We start from the raw sequence: 14,969 nt of genomic DNA, 5'->3' as shown, positions 1-14,969 counted from the left end.
GTATAATTTTTTTGATTCTTCTCAATTCCTAGCGTAGTGCCAGTCATACAATATACATTCATAGTTAACCGGCTGAATTTAATAGAAAGTGAGGACCTAGAAGACCTAGAAGACACCAGATTCCAAGTCTAATAAAGAGCATTTTACAACATTCTTTTATTTTCAAATTCCTATTGCGTATAGCTGAAACTACACAGCATGTTACCGCAGAGATCTCCAGTGTTCTTTTTCTGATACATATTTTCTTCTCTTTTTTACTTAGTCTAGTCCTGGGTCTCTGGAGCCCTAGTGGCTCAGTGATTGTTTGGCTGTTAATCAAAAGGTCTGCAGTTCGAATCCACTAGGCGCTCCTTGGAAACCTTGTGGGCAGATCTCTGTCCTATACGGTTGTCATGAATCAGAATCGACTAGATGGCAATGGGTTTTCGTCCTAGATTCCAAGATACCTGAGAGATGATGATCAATAAGAAAGATATTGGTTTTTCCTTCATGAAGCTTAAAGCCACTTGAAAAAGATTTGGCTAAGAAAGTAGACAAAGAAGTTAAAGTGTTAAAAATCATTAAAATATTATTAAGGAATGAATTGGTACTGAGATACAAAATAATAGGAACACCTACTTTTGATTGGGTAGTCAGGGAAATCTCTGAGGAGGGAAATTTAACTTGATAGTTGAAGGATTTGCTTCTGGGTTTTTAGGTGAAGGATGAGGACCAGCCAAATAAATACCTCGACTCAGTCTGATTTCACTGACAATATTAAGATTTCTTTAAAACATGTTTGTGTGTCGCTTTCCTCACTACTTCTCTATTTTTTGTGTTTTTGAAGTATTTTTCCTTCACCTTTTCCATCATGTTAGATTTTGTTACTAAACATTATAAACTATGTTAGGAACAAACTCTTATTTCTATTTTGACTTTCCTTTCAAACTTTTCTGTCAGCAGCTTTTACATACCTGTCATAAACTCCCTGGCCCAAGCCCCTCGTTTTTGATAGTCTTTTCCAGTCTTGTTACATTGCCCTTTATTTTATATTTGTCCTTTAGGAAATGATACCACCCTAGAAAGATGTGTTGAGCTCTACATGATAAGGGTGATCATGCCATTTGGCATTTGTGAATTTATTTCTTGAATCACTTAATATCACAAGAACAACATTGTCTAAGGATGAGTTCTCCCAGAGAAAGAGATTCTGCCGTGGAGAGTTGTGAGCAGGTAATTAGTTGGAGAGTGCTCTCAGGATCAACACCTGTGAAGGAGTGAAGGCCGTAGGACTCAGCAGAGGCAGGATTTAACTGTAATAGTGTTGTAACAAAGATCTCAGTTCATAGGATGCTCTGGGGCTAGGATGCCTCTTCAAAGGTGCTCCGCCTTGAAATAATGGGCCATGTCTTTAAACATCCATATTTACTAGTTGTTGGATATGGGCTGTGAGACATAACCTTGTGTGAGCCTCCCTTCAGCTGAGGGCAATTTCTAAAGAGAGATTTCATTTGATAGCTGCCAACTGCCAACACCCCCAGCAACTGAAGAAATAAATGCCTACATTTTAATGAGGGGATAAGGGTAGCACACCACAGCACAGGACAAGTAAAAAGAATACAGACTATTTCCATAGCCACACCACTTCCTTTATAAGGGTAATTGTAGACTGCTGTCAGACATGTTTTTGGGCATATGAATAATAAATATAATAAATGCTATATAATTCTCCATACAGATATTATTTACCTTTTCTTTAAACATTACTGACAACTTCTAAGACAAATAGTTAAGTCAGCAATAATAGCTTGAAATAATTATTCATATCTCAGAAATTGGGGAAAAGTCAGATATATAGAAGATGATAAAATTCAAACCAGTAAATGCATAAAGAACTTAATACTGTACAGTGAGTGTGCATGCAACATTTACAAAAACTAAATTCCAGGCCTCAAACCAAAAACCAAACCAAACCTGTGGCCATTGAATTCATTCTGACTCATAGCAACCTATAGGTCAGAGTAGAACTGCCCCATAGAGTTTCTAAGGAGTGCTTGGTGAACTTGAACTGCTGAACTTTTGGTTAGCAGCCATAGCACTTAACCACCATGCTACCAGGGTTTCCATAAGCAATGTTAAATAAATTTCAAAGAATAACCATCCTACAGATTATGTTGTTTGACCATAATGCAATAAAATGGATAGCTTTAAAAAATATCATATATCTGGAAGCTTAAAAGCATATTACTAAATAACCTTTTGATTAAAAAGGACAAAAGCAGCACTAAAATCTTTAGAACTAGACCACAATAAAAACAACAACAACAAAGGCAAACAAAAAAACACTTAAAATCATTTGTGAGAACTACTAAAATAGTTCTTACAGGGAAAGTAAAAGTTACAAATACGTATATAAGAAAACAAGAAATATTTAAAATAAATGACTTAACTAAAATGAAAAAGCTGGAACAAAAGCAACAAAGAAACAAGAAGGCAGAAAAATAATAAAGATAGAGGGAAGAAATACAAAAAGGAACAACGAAAAGTAAGAGGATAGTAAAAAAGCAAAAAACTTGTTCTTTCAATAATTCACATAATAGACATTTGTTAAGCCTTATCAAGGGAGGTGGGAATATAGATTATAAGCAATTAAAGTACATAATGCAGAAAGAAGAAATAATTAGACACAACAGATATTTAAAAATGATAAATGAATAACTATGGATGAGGAATTTGAAAACAATAATGAAATAAATTTCTAGAAAATATTAACTATTTTTTTCTTGAATACATCAATAACAGTTAAGGAAAATCTCAGGAACAAGTGGCTTCATAGGCATAATGTATCAAACTCCTAAGAAATAGGAAATAACTTTCTTATGCAAGTTGTTCCAGAGCTCTATAAATAAGAAAATCTGCTGTGTCTATTTTATGACGCTAGCATTATCTTGCTTATAAAACAAGATCCAGACCATACAAAAAAGGAAAATATAATAGGCCTACTTCCATTATTAATATAGATTAAATAATTCTTAATAAAATAATAATTAACTGAATTCAAGAGTAATTTAAAAATAATACATCAAAACCAAAAAGGTCTATTACAGGAAGGCAAAGGATGATTTGACATCAGAAAATCTATGATGACTAGCCTAGAGAATTTGGATTTTATCTCCCTGGTCTTGCAGAAATTGTAAGCCCATTTGTAGGTTTAAGCAAAGGAGCAAAAAATCAAATTTATCTTTTGCATAGACCATTCTTTTTACAACGTTCAGTATGAGTTGAAGTGAAATAGAACTGGAGGTTTGGATATCATTTAGGAGGCTATTCCACACATCCAGGAAGAGATGACAATGATTTTCATGGAAACGGTGTCACTGGAATGGTTGAAAAAGAAACAAGTAGATTATATTTTATCTTCAAATTGGGACTCTGTAGGTGTAAAGAGGTATTTAACCATATTTAAGATGGCATATTGGTTGAATTCTATGACTCCCCAGGGCTAAAAAAGATCTATGGTTACCCTAGATATGAGGAACTTTAGGAAAACAGAATATGCAGGTTTGACCACTGAGTGGATCAAAATCAAATTATAATATCAAATCTACTTTTTCTGATACCAACTATGAGGATAATACAAATCTCCACTTCCTACTTCTCTATTCAGTCCTGACACAACTGCCCATGCAGCACTTCTTTGTCTGATCCTAGCCACTAAAGCTAGGTCAGATCTCATAAGTTAAAAGAACACTGTTCTTTAGTTTAATAAGTTGGTGCAAGATTTCAGATGCCAGCTACAACCTTGGGAATCCCCAGGGCAACCCTCGCTTCTGACCTGTTAGCTACAAATTCAGGGATTCTGTCTTAGTCATCTAGTGCTGCCATAACAGAAATGACCCAGTTGGATGGCTTTAACAAAGAGAAATTTATTTTCTCGCAGTAAAGTAGGCTAAAAGTCCTTATTCAAGGAATTGGTTCCAGGGAAAGGCTTTCTGTCTCTGTCGTCTCTGGAAGAAGGTCCTTGTCCTCAATCTTCCCATGGTCGAGGAGCTTGTCAGGTACAGGGACCCCGGGTCTAAAGGACGCACTCTGCTACGGGTGCTGCTTTCTTGGTGGTATGAGGTCCCCAACTCTCTGCTAGCTTTCCTTTTCTTTTATCTCTTGAGAGATAAAAGGTGGTGCAGACCATACCCCAGGGAAACTCACTTTTGGATCAGGGAGGTAACCAGAGTAATCCTTTTAACCACAGGCAGAGATTATGATTTATAACACATAGGAAAATCACAAAATGGAGGACAACTATACATGGCCTAACTAAGTTGATACATATTCTGGGGGGACACAATTCAATCCATTACAGATTCCCTCTGTCCCCACAGAATATCATCCCTAAGCTCAGGGATTCCCAGCTTTTTCTCACTTCTGACCTGTTGGTTTTCACTACTTCCTCAAGTTCTATAATTCACTAGAAAAAGTCAAGGACTCACAGTAAGTGCTATATTTAAGACTGCAACAAAAATGGACACAAATGAAGGGACACATAGAGTGAGGTCTGGGAGGGTTCCCAGCACAGAACTTACATGACCCAAAGGGTGCTCTACCCTTCCAAGTGCATGGATGTCTTTCACCAACTAGGAAGCCCATGGATCTTCCAGTGTCCAAAGCTTTTATTGGCTTCACGATTGAAACCTCATTGCATAGGTACGATTGATTGACTCATGCCCCTCTCCCATCCTGAGATCAGCTGATATCAGGCCACCTGGTGGTCTTTGGGCTTTGGTCAGCCCCTACCTATCAGCATGAACCCTTGGGTATGGGTTTATAATAAAGACACCTCAATTACTCAGGAAATTCTAAGGGTTATCTCTTGGGAATCAAGGAGAAAGGCAAATTATTTGAGGTAAAATAATTCTTTACCTCACAACCACTAATGGAATGTGGGAGGTAAAGGAAAGAAAAAAATAAAAAATGACTCCCAGATCAATGGCTTAGGTCACTAGTAGATACAATAAATAAAAAAAGAAAAGGCTGTGGGTAGGAAAGGGGGGAAGATAATTAGTGTATTCTCAGAGATAATAAGTTAAATGTAGAGATCATGTACTCAACTGAATTTTTCTGAAAAAAAGTCAAAAGAGAAATGTGGACTGGAGACATGGACCTGGATATCTTCAATATATAGATAAGAATTCAATCCCGGGAGTGGATGAATTTTTTCAAAAAGCAAATATTGTTTTCTGTGGAAAATATATCCACTAGTAGAAAGAAATTTATAAAATCATCTAAGAGCCAATACTCTCACTTCCTGGACATATGTTTAACCAAAAGTTCTATACTTCTTTTTTCAGTGATTTTTCTTTCCTTACTCTAAGAATTTTATCAGATTCAAAATATAATGAAATATAAAACACTTCTTCATCTTTCTATTTTAAAATAACCCACATTTATACAGAGGGAAAAATTATGAGTTATAAAAAATTGAAAGAAGATATAATTCTTTAATACCCTATTTGCATTTCTACTAATATGACCATTTACTTTGTGCTAAACACTGTTCTAAGTGTTTTATTTAATTATCTCATTTAAACTTTATAATCTATTGGGGATATTATCATTATCAATGGGATATTGCTGTAATCATGATAAACAGAGAAAATATTGAAGTTTTCAAGGATTTAATTTTACTTGGATCCACAATCAATGTCCATGGAAGCAGTAGTCAAGAAATCAAACAATGTGTTGTATTGGGCAAATCTGCTGCAAAAGACCTCTTTAAAATGTTTAAAAAAAAAATGGCACTTTGAACACTAGGTGTACTTGACCCAAGCCATGGTATTTTCTATCATCTCATATGTATGCAAAAACTGGACTATGAATAAATAAGACCAAAGAAGAACTGACACCTTTGAGTTATGGTGTTGGTGAAGAATATTGAATATACCATGGACTAGGAGAAGAAGGAATACATCTGTCTTGGGAGAATTATAGCCAGAATGGTGCTTAAAAGCAAGGATGGTGAGACTTCATCTCATGTACTTTGAACATGTTATCAGGAGGGACTACTCTCTGGAAAAGGACATTAAGCCTGGTAAAGTAGAGGGTCAGTGCAAAAGAAGAAAACCCTCAACTAGAGGGATTGACACAGTGGCTGCAACAATGGGCTCAAATGTAGCGATGATTGTGAAGATGGTGGAGGACCATGAAGTGTTTCATTTTGTTGTGCACAGGGCTGCTATGAGTCAGAATTGACTCAACCACACCTAACAACAACGACAACTATAATCTTTATTTTATAAATTGTGGCCTAGAAAAGTTAAGTAACTTGCTCAAATTATCTCAAGTAGTATGTGATAAAGCCATCATTCTTATTCTTCACTCTTAATCACTCTTCTATTACAATAGAATGGATTTAAGATAAAATACAAATCTTAATTTTCATCATTACTCATAATGGAAATAATATGGTTGTGTATATATATTTTCCCCCATATGTGTCTTCTTAGCTCAGGCAAGAAAAATATAAAGGTATGCTGATTTTCATTCAGTGAGTACATTAGAATGTTTCTATACATGATACTTTTAACCACTGCACCACCAGGGCTCCATTCTGCACATAAACCCAAAACCAAACTTGTTGCCATCAAGTCAATTCCGACTCATAGCAACCCTATAGGACAGAGTAGAACTGCCCTGCAGGGTGTCCAATGAGTGGCTGGTGAATTTGTACTGCCAACCTTTTGGTTAGCAGCTGAGCTCTGAACCACTGCACCACCAGGGCTCCATATATAAATTGCACACTTAGTGATGGGACACTAATAATGAAAATTTTTTGATCATCAAACATTCCAGAAAGAAGTGTATTTTTTTCTTTATGTCAAGTTATTTTTGCTTTTTTTGTGGTACATCCATAGTGATTTTAAAATAAATTGTTCAAGAACATTTTCATTGACCTAGTTTGTCAATGGAATCAACATACAGTAACGCATGATAAAAATCTTGGAGTTAGAATCATCTTTGACTGCACCTATTGCTCCTCCTTCATATCTGATAAGTCATCAAGATCCATGAATTTTGTCTGCCTGCATTCTTACAAATACAATTCTCTTCTTTTCAAATCCCACTGTTACTGCTCTAGTTTGCTTTCTTTTTTATTTCTCTTCAACCACCCTATCTCTTGAGCTTGACGTTCAAGCCCCTCTAGAATATTGGCTAACCTATTTTACAATGAGTAGTGTGCTGGAGACATCTTAAGGCAAATTGCAAGAGTGTGCTGTTATATTTTCAGTAATTATATGAGCTGGTTGTTGACACAGGCACTATAAAACTTTAAATTATATAAAGGTATAATTAAACATTTTACTAAAATCAAAGGTAATAAATAGTCGGAAGTCATTACTTCTTAACTGTTTTATTTCTGCTTGCAGGTTATTTATACATGTATCCGAATGGTAGAAATAGTTTATAATGATGTGATACAACCAATCGCTTTTTAACTGCACATTCAGTTATGTGGCCTCAATAGATTGAAATCACTATGGTAGGAGGACTGATACCATAAAAAAAAAAAAAAAAAAAAAAAACCTGATAACATAGAAATGGACAAACATTACAAACCAGGGATGGGTTTATCATTTTCTTCATTATCTAGAGTCAGGGTCTGCAAACTATAGAATGGGGTTCAGCTGCCTGTTTTTGTATGTAAAATTTTATTTGAATACAGTCACACCCACCGCTTCATGTATTTTCTATGATTGCTTTGCACTAAAATGAGAGAGTTGAATAGTTTTGACAGAGACTAGTTGGCTCCCAAGTCTAAAATATTTACTATCTGGCCATTTAAGAGAAAGTTTGCTGAACAAGATTCACCATTGTAGTAAGAAAGCAACCACAGACAAAACTGAAACAAACGGGAGTGGCCGTGTTCCAATAAAACTTTATTTACAAAAGCAGCTGCTGAGTCAGATTTGGTCCATTGACCCATAGTTTGCTGACCTCTGGTCTAGACTTAAGAAGGTGATGAGTAAAATATCAATAATATCTATCAAATTTAAACATATCATGTCTGTAGCCCTTAAATTATGAATCTGGTAACAAATTGAGGAAGTATTCTTACACAATTCAAACACTATTATCTGATTTAACAAAGAAGTTGCTTATGTCATTAATGATTAAGTTTCAACATACGTTTTCATTGTTTTACTTTTGTCTTAGTAATGTAAACAAAAATATCAGCTGGTATTCATTTTATAAAGACACTGTATCATAAATTGCATCTTGACTTTGGATATAGGGTGAAGCAAAAATTGAGGAAAGCACAAGAAGAATTGGTTGGCTATGTGACCATGCAGTGTTTTATTCTGTTGTACATAGGGTTGCTATGAGTCGGACTCGATGGCACCTAACAACAATATTATATTATTTATAAAATTATGAGCTAAATCTCCTTTATATAAGGAAAATTTATTATAAATATATATATATATGCATATATTTATACATATATATGCATACCTTTTTTTAGAGAACTGGTCTTTAGACATTAACCTACAGAACACTGTATGTAACTCTATTTCTAGCACCTCCTCTACGCATACACAGCATTCGACTAAACTGAATACGTACTTTTACATGAATGTGACTTTTATTTCCTTTTCTCCCTGTGCCGAGATGGCTTCTTCCACATGGAATGACCTCAAAACCTATTTCTGCTTATCTTTTGCTATTCACTCTTCAAGATTTAACTTGAATGAAACCTTCATTAAGACTTCATTACCTCTCAGGTCACATATGACTTAATTCTGCCCTAAATACCCATAGAAGTATTTTTATATCTCTTTCTGACATTTATCAGATTTATTTGTGTATTTCCCTCAATGCTTGATTAAAAAATTCCTTACATACATAGACTCCACTCTTCCATCTTGTACTCCTTATGGAGCCTAGCCAGTATGGCCATTTGTCTTGCACATACTGTTTAATGACTTTATTGAAACTGAGTTGAAGGCGCACTATACAGTACAAATAAAATTGTTGGGGTGTTTGGGTCGACATTATTTTTTACACACACACTCCTTTCAGTAATGCTGATCCGCTCACTTTCTCCTAACTCACCTCTTTTACGTGTCTGCCCCTACTCTGTGTTATTTCTTCAGGCTCATTTATTACTCTCCTCTTACCTAAATCCTACCTGTCCTTTCAGATCCAAGTCAATTCTCATCTCAACCAGAAAATATCCCCTAAATGTAGGAGCCAAAAGGCAGTTTCCTTGTTTGAACTTCAGTATGTTTCACTTATGAGATATTTTTCCTAAATTTTAATGTGTAAAAATTTTGTCTCCCTAGGTATCTTGAGAGGAAGGAATTATGTCTTCCTTATCAAATTTTTTTTTTTATCCTCACAAAGCACAGAGTATTTCCAAAACACTCAAAGAAGAGCCTTGCGTTTAGATGCTCAATATAACATTTCGTGAATGACTACATTTCTCGTACATTTCTATATCCTCTACAGTGCTGAATGGTGCTGAACACACCACAGTCACTCAATAAATAGTTGTTCATTGACTGATACGTCAGTGAAACACAAAAAAACAGAAAGTGCTTAAAAATTAAATGTTTGTTTTATTTAAATGCAATGAAACTATCTTCAGGTTCTAAGTCTTTCAACTGCTGTTTTATCTTTTCATCATAATTCAGTTTTTATGCAATGTCATGATGCTGTTGTCTGCTCAAATTTATAAGACCTTTAAAAATGCCCAGGCCCCATAGCAATGCCAGGATCGAGGAAATCTGCAGTCATTTATGATTCATGATGCTCTGTGTTTTGTGAGGCGTTATTAGAAACAGAAGCCTATGACATCACTGTTTCTGACAATGACTTTGAACACAGGGTCAGTCCTTCAATTTTAACATTTCTTTGTAAGATTAAAAGAAAGTAAAAACAATTGCATTGGGAGCTTCACCCAGATGTGACAAAATGGGAGACATAAGTTTTCAATCTGCTTCTTCCAATGAAACGCCACCTCACTCATAGAATATTGATGGTGAGCAAATGTTACTGAAGGGCAAATCTAGTCATCAGAAAAACATAGAGTTCAGGACTCTATCAGGCACCACATAGTCAATTCATAGAAGATGTTAACCAAAAGACATAAGAGCAGGTTAAGAACCAAATCATAACAAATGCAGTTTAATATTTGCATTTCCTTCCAAATGAGTAATTGAAAAGAAAGTTATCAAGTTAAAAAAAAAGGTCAAAGTATTCAAGGTTCTATGAAAAATGTAAACAAGTACTGGACAGTTTGTGAAAAAAAAATTGTATTCTATACAGAACATTTTTATTCAATTATTTCAAAATAGTAATCATGTGTTCCAGTAAAGTTGGAAAAAAAAAAAAAAACCCGTGGGAACAACACGATAGCTTGCTTCTGAAACAGAAATATCAGATTCAAGAACAGACACAGTTCTTCCTTTGTATAAGAAGAAATACCTATAAGTAAGTTCTTGATCTATAATAGATTATTTCATTGCGATTATTGAAGTTGTTTTTAAAAGAAATGCATGATTTTTTTTTTTTAAATTACTTCAAATTTTCGCCTCCACTTATTGGCAAAACTTTACAGCCTATAGGAATTAAAACTAACTCTATGATAAGAATTAGTACAGCCTTCAAAATATACCATTGAACTGAATCCCGTCATTAAAAGCACTCTCTTAATTGTCAGGTAATCCAGTGACAGTGTTCAGAGTAGCTGCACAGTTGTGGAGCTTTTTCTGTGTTACAAGAGCCTCCCTCGTTACTCTGCCACAGCCTGACCTTAAATTTGTATGAAAAATTAAGTGGAAGGCAAACGACTGAGTTGTGGTTTTTCTCAGTTTTATATGATTGCCCTTGAGTCTGGCGAGTTAAAAAAAAAAAAAAAAAACAGCTGCTTGATAGGAATTGTCACTTTCCAGTCCCTCAGTAAAACAGCACTAAAAAGGATTTAGCTGGAGCCAGCTTTCAGCCAATCCTTCTTCCTGAAAATGTGATGACATGAGGATAGACAGGCCTAAAGGAAGAAATAATCCAAAAAATTTCTTCTTCACTTTATTACTACAAGTGAACTTCTAGTTAAAAAAAAAAAAAAAGTTCCACTCGCCCTTCTTGCTTCAAAGCATTAAAATGATGTGTCAAAGCCATCTAGTTAAACTCAACAGTCCTGGCGTGTAAGAACAAAGATCCTATCATGTCCTGTTTTCAGTTGTTACAGTAACCCCAATTTAAGATAATCAAACAGGGGATATCTGAAGAAAGTGCACCCAATCATAACTTTATAGTTTGAAACCTTTTCTATTTCACTGAACAGGATTTGTGAATTAGGAGGTGTTATACACGTGTGCTGAAATCAAGCTCTTTGCAGTTAATGCCACAGAGGAAGTGGGTTATAGGTTTTGTAATAAGACACCTTTCTCTTGAAGTAATAAGAGTTATGGTATTGCTTTCTACCAGTGAAAATGTAATCCTCAGCTTACGGATGTTTTTGATGGTTGTACAGTTTAATTATTTATACTTCTCTTGCAGCAGTACCTTCAGTATTTGCCCAATTTTCAAAATATGTGTGTTGTAAAGAGATCCAAATGTCTGGGTTAGATTTTTGAAAGTGTTGGTTAAATTTCCCAAATTGGAAAATACCAACAATTGGCTCAAAAATATTACTGTTAATATTTGCCCTTGACATTTTTTGGCTCGTACAAACTAGACACAAATGAATATATATGTAAAACTGTAACTTACCTTGGCGCATTTTAAACTGCTTCTAGACATGAAGTGAATCAGCCATACACTTTGTACATTTCTCCACAATGGAATTGGATTAAAAAAAATTAAAGCACCCATGATGACTTTCACTCATTCACCACTTGCTACAACAAATATTTATTGAGCACCTACCATGAGGAAGTATTATGCTTGGTCCTGAGGACGTAGCAATTAAAAAGGGAGGCATGTCCCTTTTCTCATGGAGCTTAGAGCCTATGACATGAAATAGATTATAAACAAGTAAATGAAAAAAAAAAAAAAGAAAGAAATAAGGCTTCCCTGTGGAAGTAATCTTTTAGCTAAGATCTGAAAGACAAGATGGCACCATTCACATGAATATCTGTGCAGAAAATTCCAGGCAGAGCACACAGAGGCCCTGAGGGAATCAGCTTGGTGTATTCGTAGAACTGAAATAAAGCTACACAGGGCTAGTGCTAGTGAGAGGGGGCAACAGAAGCGTGAGAAGGGAGAGGGAAGTGGAGGTCTGATCACACAGTACCTCATAGGCTAGGGTAAGAAGTTTGAATTTCCTTCAGCTACAATGGAAAGCCATGAAAAGATTTTACAGACTTTTACAGATTTATCATGACTTGATTTTTGTTTTTAAAAAGATCGGTTTGTGTTCTACATGGAGGAAGGATTACAGGGAGCCAGTGTGGAGGCAAGCTTCTAGTCAGCAGCAGCTATCTAGGGGAAATAGTGCCCATGGCAATTAATTTTGAATTGCTGAATGATCTCTCACAGCTGGCTGTGGAAACTGCATGGCCAATGGAAACTGCTCATTAGAGGCCTTCCGCAAGTGGATCCCAGGGTAGGGGCCCTACCTGCCATACCTTAGTTACGTTTCGCTAGTCAGTCTGTTACTGCTTTAGTGTAGACGATGAGAGACAATGTGGAATGAGAGAGGGCTTTGTGTACATGGATGGTATTCTGATAAATTTCTCATGTTTTTTCATCTGTCTTTCACATGGTTTGAGAACATTGCCTTGCTAGTGCTCCCTGTAGTGCTATTTTCCCCTCTACTTCCCAGTCCCAAGAGGTTGCCAGTTCAAATCCACCAGGCACTCCTTGGAAACCCTACGGGGCAATTCTACTCTGTCCTTTAGGGTCCATGTGAATCAGAAGAGACTCCACAGCAATGGGTTTGGTTTTGGTTTTCTTCCCAATCCTATGTACCCACCTCCTCCCTGAACTTTTCTTTGATCATAATAGAGTAAATGTTTATTTCCATAAATATGTCTTCAATGATAAATCATTATTTATAATAATACTTTGGTCATAATGGTAATTGGGGCTAATTAGATTTAGCCTAATATTTAAAGCAAAAGATACTGTCATCAACTACAAATAATAAATTAAAAATTTCAAAGGAATCGATAAACTGATCAGTTACTGTATGGTAAAGTCAGGGTTTGAATTACAGGTTTTCTATCTAAAAAACTTTTGTTTGTTTCACTATAGGAAGCTGTCTTTTTAGTTGAGTATTTTCTTCCTTTGCACCAATTAATGGGATCATGGTGGCAGAGTGGTTAAGAACTAAGGCTGCTAAACAAAAGGTCAGCTGTTTGAATCCACCGACTTCTACTTGAAATCCCTATGGGGGAGTTCTACTGTGTCCTATAGAGTTACTATAGGGTTGCTATGAGTTGGAATTGACAGCAACCGGCTCGGTGGGTTTTTTTTTTTTGGTATGGCAGACATCCACACCAAAGAGAAGAATCCTCCTGGACATGCTTGCCAGTGTAGGAAGGCATTTGGGTAGGTAAAAGTTACTGATTTTAACCCATGCTAACATCCTCTCTCTGAGAAAATGTGCAACAGAACATGGATGTAAAATGTCAGAACCTCCTCTTAAAAGACCAGGAAAAAAGGAAATGTAGATTGATGGTTAATAATATATAGTTGCATTTCTGTTTACACATGCAAAGGTTACTACATGGCTAAAAACTTGTAATTGTGTTAGTGTCTGTTCAAATGAGAAAAATCTACAGATTACTGCTCTATATGCTGTTGTTGAATACAGAGTGGTGGCATAACCTGCCTTGCTCATCATAATCGACTTTTCTATTTTTTAAGAGTGAAAAACAGCCATGGAATTGAACAACTGCCGAAGCGAAAGGGATCAGATAACAAACTGATAATGTTTTCCAATTTTCACCACTCCGTGTCCCTCTATTGCCACACAATAGGAGGATAAGAGATTAATGCACTTAAATTGTCTATGAAGACTGATTCAAACACACTTCCTGAAGCAAGAGTTCTTGAAAACCATTGTAGGTTGCCCTTGTTGCCAGAAACCTCTTTCAGACCAAAGGGAGTAGATTAAGAATAACGGTATTTTCTGCTCTCGATCATTAGCCATTAGAGAAATGCAAATTAAAACTACGATGAGATTCCATCTCACACCAGCAAGGCTGGCATTAATCCAAAAAACACAAAATAATAAATGTTGGAGAGGCTGCGGAGAGATTGGAACTCTCATACACTGCTGGTGGGAATGTCAAATGGTACAACCACTTTGGAAATCTATCTGGCGTTATCTTAAACAGTTAGAAATAGAACTACCATACAACCCAGAAATCCCACTCCTGGGAATATACCCTAGAAATACAAGAGCCTTCATACAAACAGATATATGCACACCCATGTTTATTGCAGCTCTGTTTGCAATAGCAAAAAGCTGGAAGCAACCAAGGTGTCCATCAACAGATGAATGGGTAAATAAATTGTGGTATATTCACACAATGGAATACTACACATCGATAAAGAACAGTGACGAATCTGTGAAACATTTCATAACATGGAGGAATCTGGAAGGCATTATGCTGAGCGAAATGAGTCAGAGACAAAAGGACAAATATTGTATAAGACCACTATTATAAGATCTTGAGAAATAGTAAACCTGAGAAGAACACATACTTTTGTGGTTACGAGGGGGGGAGGGAGGGAGGGTGGGAGAGGGTTTTTTTATTGATTTATCAGTAGATAAGAACTGCTTTAGGTGAAGGGAAAGACAACACTCAATACATGGAAGGTCAGCTCAATTGGACTGGACCAAAAGCAAAGAAGTTTCTGGGATAAAATGAATGCTTCAAAGGTCAGCGGAGCAAGTGCGGGGGTCTGGGGAACATGGTTTGAGGGGACTTCTAAGTCAATTGGCAATATAATTCTATTATGAAATCATTCTGCATCCCACT

Source organism: Loxodonta africana, chromosome 4, assembly GCF_030014295.1.
Source record: "Loxodonta africana isolate mLoxAfr1 chromosome 4, mLoxAfr1.hap2, whole genome shotgun sequence".
Classification (NCBI taxonomy): Eukaryota; Metazoa; Chordata; class Mammalia; order Proboscidea; family Elephantidae; genus Loxodonta; species Loxodonta africana.
The sequence above is the reverse complement of the archived record's forward strand: the minus strand, read 5'-3'. Positions refer to the sequence as shown.